Source organism: Gossypium hirsutum, chromosome A01 (assembly GCF_007990345.1).
Source record: "Gossypium hirsutum isolate 1008001.06 chromosome A01, Gossypium_hirsutum_v2.1, whole genome shotgun sequence".
NCBI lineage: Eukaryota > Viridiplantae > Streptophyta > Magnoliopsida > Malvales > Malvaceae > Gossypium > Gossypium hirsutum.
The window spans coordinates 80156152-80161735 of record NC_053424.1 but is presented as its reverse complement, the minus strand read 5'-3'; the positions used below and the strand labels follow the sequence as shown (position 1 = coordinate 80161735).

General features: G+C 38.7%; 1 non-coding gene across 1 annotated transcript; it reads right to left on the bottom strand.

The window, feature by feature from the left end:
• Positions 1–4722: 4722 nt before the first annotated feature.
• Positions 4723–4828, bottom strand: LOC121207918 (small nucleolar RNA R71). The gene has a single exon (XR_005903013.1). It is a non-coding gene; the product is annotated as a small nucleolar RNA R71 (small nucleolar RNA).
• Between the last annotated feature and the right edge of the window lie 756 nt (positions 4829–5584).

The following is a 5584-nucleotide window of genomic DNA, read 5'->3' as shown; positions in this document are numbered from 1 at the left end:
CCCACACACCAAAGGAGCACGAGCATGGGCCAAATGTCAGACGTGCTCAAATTCAAAATTCGCGAATCACACAGGCAAAAATTGGGAAACACAAGCATGTCGCCTGGCCGTGTCTCCCAAAATCTATAAATACCATTCACTATTCATCATCTCCCTCACCCAAAATCCCTAACCCTAGCCGCTGCAGATTCACATGGCCTCCTGCCACGCCCGTGCACCGCCTTCAACCACATTTTTTACGCGTAAGCTCCTCCCTCTTGCGTTTGTTTACTCTTTTATCTCAATCTTCTTCAATTATTTTGCTTCTTTCATGATTTCTATGCTCCATTTGACTATTTTACGTGCACATTCATAGTTAGAATAGTAGATAAATTTATGTTTTTATGTTTTGTGTTGGTAATTTTTTATTTTCTTAGTTAGTATATTAGGCTACATTCATTCATTGTTTCTATGAGTTTCATGCTATTAACCCCACACAAATTCATTCTTTAGATATCTCCATTACTTATTCTCATAGGGTTATTTGGCACATTTATTTTGGTTGTTATAGTATAGGTTAATGTGTAAGCCCCATGGAATGTATTCACATTCCACTTCAATTTCCATTACAGGTACATTATGTCTACCTCACGTGGCAAGAAAACTACCGTCCCCGCTTCGAAAAAAATGAAAAGAGGTGTCATCCTAGGGACCTACCATAGAAATTTGCCACCCCTTCCTCCAATTTCCACCAAGTAATCAAGAGGAACTATTTCAGATTCTACAGGCCCGACCCTTGGAACTTGGCTGCTGTATAGACTGGACCGCGCTAGAACAAGTCCAACTTGCTTATGCAATTCGGGCCCTCCTTACCACCGATCATTAGGGACTTTTCTTCAAGATTCTCGAGTTGACGTATCTCGAGCTTACGATGGAATTTTTCTCAACATTTCATCTTCAAACCGTGATGACCCGTTTTGATGATCCCGGAACGGTCTGATTTCACCTTGGCAGTCTAGTTCGCCAGTTGAGCGGCCTAGAGTTCGGTACCACACTGGGCCTTTATACAGAAGAGTTCGTGGAGGAGAATGAGCTCCACACTCTTAATTGCCACATCTATCATTCTCCTTCGCGATGCTGGAATGCCCTTGCCCTTGGCTCTGCTTCTTACAATCCTAGCCGCTCCAACGCATCGACTCTCCCTCCATCTCTGAGGTACCTACACACCATTTTAACTTAATGTTAACAGAAATGCCATAGAGCACTGGCATCGTCAACACTCATGACGCCTACTTTCTATGGTGTATGTCGCACGGGCACATCTTCGACCTTGCCTATTTCATTGCCCTCGCCATTCAACATCAGACGGAGTGGCATAGGAAGGGGGCTATCTCCATTGGGCCTTATGTGACACGGTTAGCTCGACACTTCGGGCTCCTCAACACAACAGCCTAATCATCCTCCCTCACTCTCATGGGTCAGATGTCCCCACAGGGCATCTCGAGCATGCTTAGCATATGGATGATCGAGAAGTGCCGAGGAACCCACCCTCCTTAGTATCGCCTAGCCAATCCACTGAGAAGGAGGATCCCGAGGACATTACTGACGATGTCCCTCCACGTAATGAGGACCCACCGTCTCATCCACCACCACCCTCTCGTCCAGCTCATGCGGCGGCTTCATACGCTGACATCTCTGAGCGCCTTACCCGATTCGAGCAACAAAGTTTTCAGTGCTTCGATAACATTGATGCTACTTTACAGCAGATTTGTCAGCACTTCCACATCTCATCGCCACCCCCACCTCGTGAACTACCTAGAAATGAAGATGTTTAATTTTATTTATTATTTTATGTTTTTATTTTTATTCTATTTTTAGACTACTTATTATTTTTTTTTCCTTTAGGCTTATTTCTATTAGATTTTATCATTTTTATTTTACGATTATCAATTTCGACTATTCCATTACAAGTAACTATGCTTCCTTATATTTCTTCAAAAGTTCCTGATTCTGTCACAGTTATAAAGAGCTCCTCAGCTCATCATCACATAGGAACGGAAGGAGTCCTCAAAACGGTTTTAGAGATTTCTTTGTTTTCACGGCTGTTAGATCACTCAAAAACAAAATTAGGTTTTCTTTTCAAGGTTATTATCTATATATATAACACCCTTTTAAATTTGGTATATTTATACCAAATATTTTAAAATAAATAAATACCATGATGTTTTAACTGAAAATTATAATTACATTAATTATAACAAAGATTTCGGTAAACTATATTTATTTCAATTTATATACGAACCAACTTCATATATTAATAGAATTATGTTCTCATTATATGTACAACATTCTTGTCCATATAATATGTTCAATATTTGATTGCCTAATTAAATTAATTCTATAATTAATTTAATTCATGTGACAATAAAAAACAATACCAACTATGTTTTATTCCGATCATCTCAACCATATGGTGTGACCCTGTAGGCCCTTGTAACGTTAGCAGTAATACTAGAACGATTCTAATGTTACATACAGTGAGTGGCATCTAGCAATGCATCATTGCTACCTAAGTTACAAGAAGTCATGATTCGACAGAACCTTTTGTGATTTATCTTTCATGCATTAATCCTTAAGTCCTTCATCTCTAGAATGAAAACAAATCATGAAATAGTCATTGATAAATCGTAATTTATACATATGTCTATCCCATGCTTAGCACATTTTATGGATGATTTTTCCTTAAAATTGGTGAACTCGATGCTCCTAATGCCTTAATTACATGTTTTATACTTAGGTGAGCATAGGAGAGTGAAAGGAATGAGAAACGGGCCAAAAACGGAGAAAATGGGCGAACATACGAAATCAACATGGCCTGCACTTCCTCACACGGGCAGACCACATGGCAGTGTCCCTTTGGCAAGGTCAAAGCACAATTTACACGGGTAGATCACACGCCCATGCCCATTTAACAGCCTTGACCATGGCCTTAAGCAATCGCACACGGGCGTGTCCTTACCAAGCCTAAGTTTAGCCCAATTAAGAAAAGGCCAATTTTGAGGGCTCTTGGGCATTCCAAAGCCTATAAATACACCCTAGAAAAGGAGAAGAGGGGGGACGCAGAGGAAGAAGTAAGGAATTGCTCAAGAAAAACTGATTGATCCATCTCAGAAGCCGAATTCACTATCAAGACTGAAGATCTCCCTTCAAATTTCGTTAGGAGTTTTGGGTTTTCTTATGTTTTGTTATTTTTATTCTTTTGAGATGTTTTCTTTCATTAGTATGAACTAAAACCCCTAAATACCTAAAGGGGGATGAAACCTAAGATGGATCTTGTTATTATTATCTGAATTATATGATAAATATTTGACTTGTTCTTAATTATGTATTCTTAATTCTTGTTTTGATATTCCAGGATATTTATTCAAGTTAAGCTTTTAGTCAGAGGAGGAATAAACCCTGTCTAAGAGTAAATTTGTCATAATTAAGCGGAGTTGGTTGCGCGCCTAGAGATAGGGTGACAAGATTTTGCCGGATTAGGGTGAAACCTAATAAGGGGATCTATATATCGAGTTAATGCAACCCTAGGGTGTTAATTAGAAAGAGATTCCAATTATTCAATCTAGGGTTAGACGTTGTTAGTCTCGAGAGAGATAATAATATAACTTAGGGATCTCTACGGAACAAGTTGAATGAACAAATCGTCTGATTCAGAGTCAAATGAAAAATTGTCCGAATCAATCAAGTTTTTTGAAAAGTATTTTCCCCAAATTTATTTTCTGTGGTTTCTTAGTTTAATTAATTAGTTAGATAAACAAAACTCTTTTATTTTTTTAGGCTAGATAATAAAAAGAAAGTTGGTACTAGTACTTTTAGTTCCTTTGGGTTCGATAATCCGGTCTTGCTAAAGCTATACTACTGTTCGATAGGTACACTTGCCTTCGTCGTGATAATAGTTAGTTTCAAGAATGATTCATTATAAATATTTAAAACCTGTCGCGAATATCACGTATCTAGTTTTTGGCGCCGTTGTCAGGGAACTAAGATATTAGGAACACTCGATTTTTATTACTTTAGCCATTTACTTTTATTGCAATTTAAAATTTATTCTAATTTTTATTACTAATTCCTCTTTTTCCTTTTTTTTTTCTAGTAGGTTCTTATAGTTTATGACTAGAAGAAACCCATTAGGACCATTACTTTTTGATAGTGAGATCGATCGCACAGTTCACAGAAACCAAAGAGAAATAAGGCGAAGCTTAAGATACACAGAGAACGAGCAATAGGATGATATTCAAACCACAACCGAGGAGATGGCTGAAAATTAAGAAAATTCGCTACCTCCTGCGATTGCTGTAAATCAGAATCCTGCTCCACGGACTATGTATGATCATACTAAACCTTATTTATCAGGAACTGAGTCAAGTATAGTTAGACTTGATATTGCTGCATATAATTTTGAACTGAAACCTAACACAATTCAAATGATACAATAGTTTGTTCAGTTTGATGATTTGCAGGACGAGAATCCTAATGCTCACTTTGCAAATTTCCTAGAATTTTGCGATACCTTTAAAATTAATGGCGTTTCTGATGATGCCATCCACCTTCGGTTGTTTCCCTTTTCGTTAAGGAATAAGGCTAAACAATGGTTGAACTTGTTACCACGAGGGTCAATCACTACTTGGGAACAAATGACCGAAAAGTTTTTATGAAAATATTTTTCGCCGACTAAAACAGCTAAATTACATAATGATATCTCTTCTTTTGTACAGATGGATTTAGAAACACTCTACGATGCGTGGGAGAGATACAAGGACCTTTTGAGAAGGTGCCCTCACCATGGGTTGCCGCTTTGGCTATAGGTTCAAACGTTTCATAATGGACTGAATCCTTCAACTTGGCAGATGATTGATGCAGCCGTTGGAGGAACCATCAATAATAAGACACCTGAAGATGCCTATGAATTTATAAAGGAGATGTCTCTGAATAACTATCAGTCGCAAGTCATAAGGACAAAGCCAACGAAAACAACCGGTGTTTATAACGTCGATTCGGTCACCATGCTCTCTAATCAGGTAGAACTCTTGAATAAGAAAATTGATCATTTTCTTAGTTCTTCACAGGTTCACCCAATAATGCAGTGTGAAGCAAATGGAGGTGGATCAAGCAATTCAGAATACCCACCTTATGGCAACAACATGGAGAACGAGCACTTAAATTACATGGGAAATAATCCTCGATCTCAAAAAAATCCTTATAGAAATACTTACAATGCAGGTTGGAGGAATCACCCAAATTTTTCATGGGGAGGCCAAGGGAATCAGAAACCACCACCTCCTCCAGCCTTTCAGCAACCGCCATACCAGCAGGAGAAAAAGCCAAACCTTGAGGAGATCTAACCAAATTCATCTCGGTGTCAGAGACTCATTTTTAGAATACTGAGACGGTACTCAAAATTCAACAAGCATCAATCCAGGGGCTCGAAACTCAGATTGGACAGCTCGCCAAGTTGATTTCCGAACAACCACAAGGTAGCCTGCCAAGCAACACTGAATCTAACCCAAGAGAGCAACTCAACGCAATTGCCATTCAAGATGAGGAA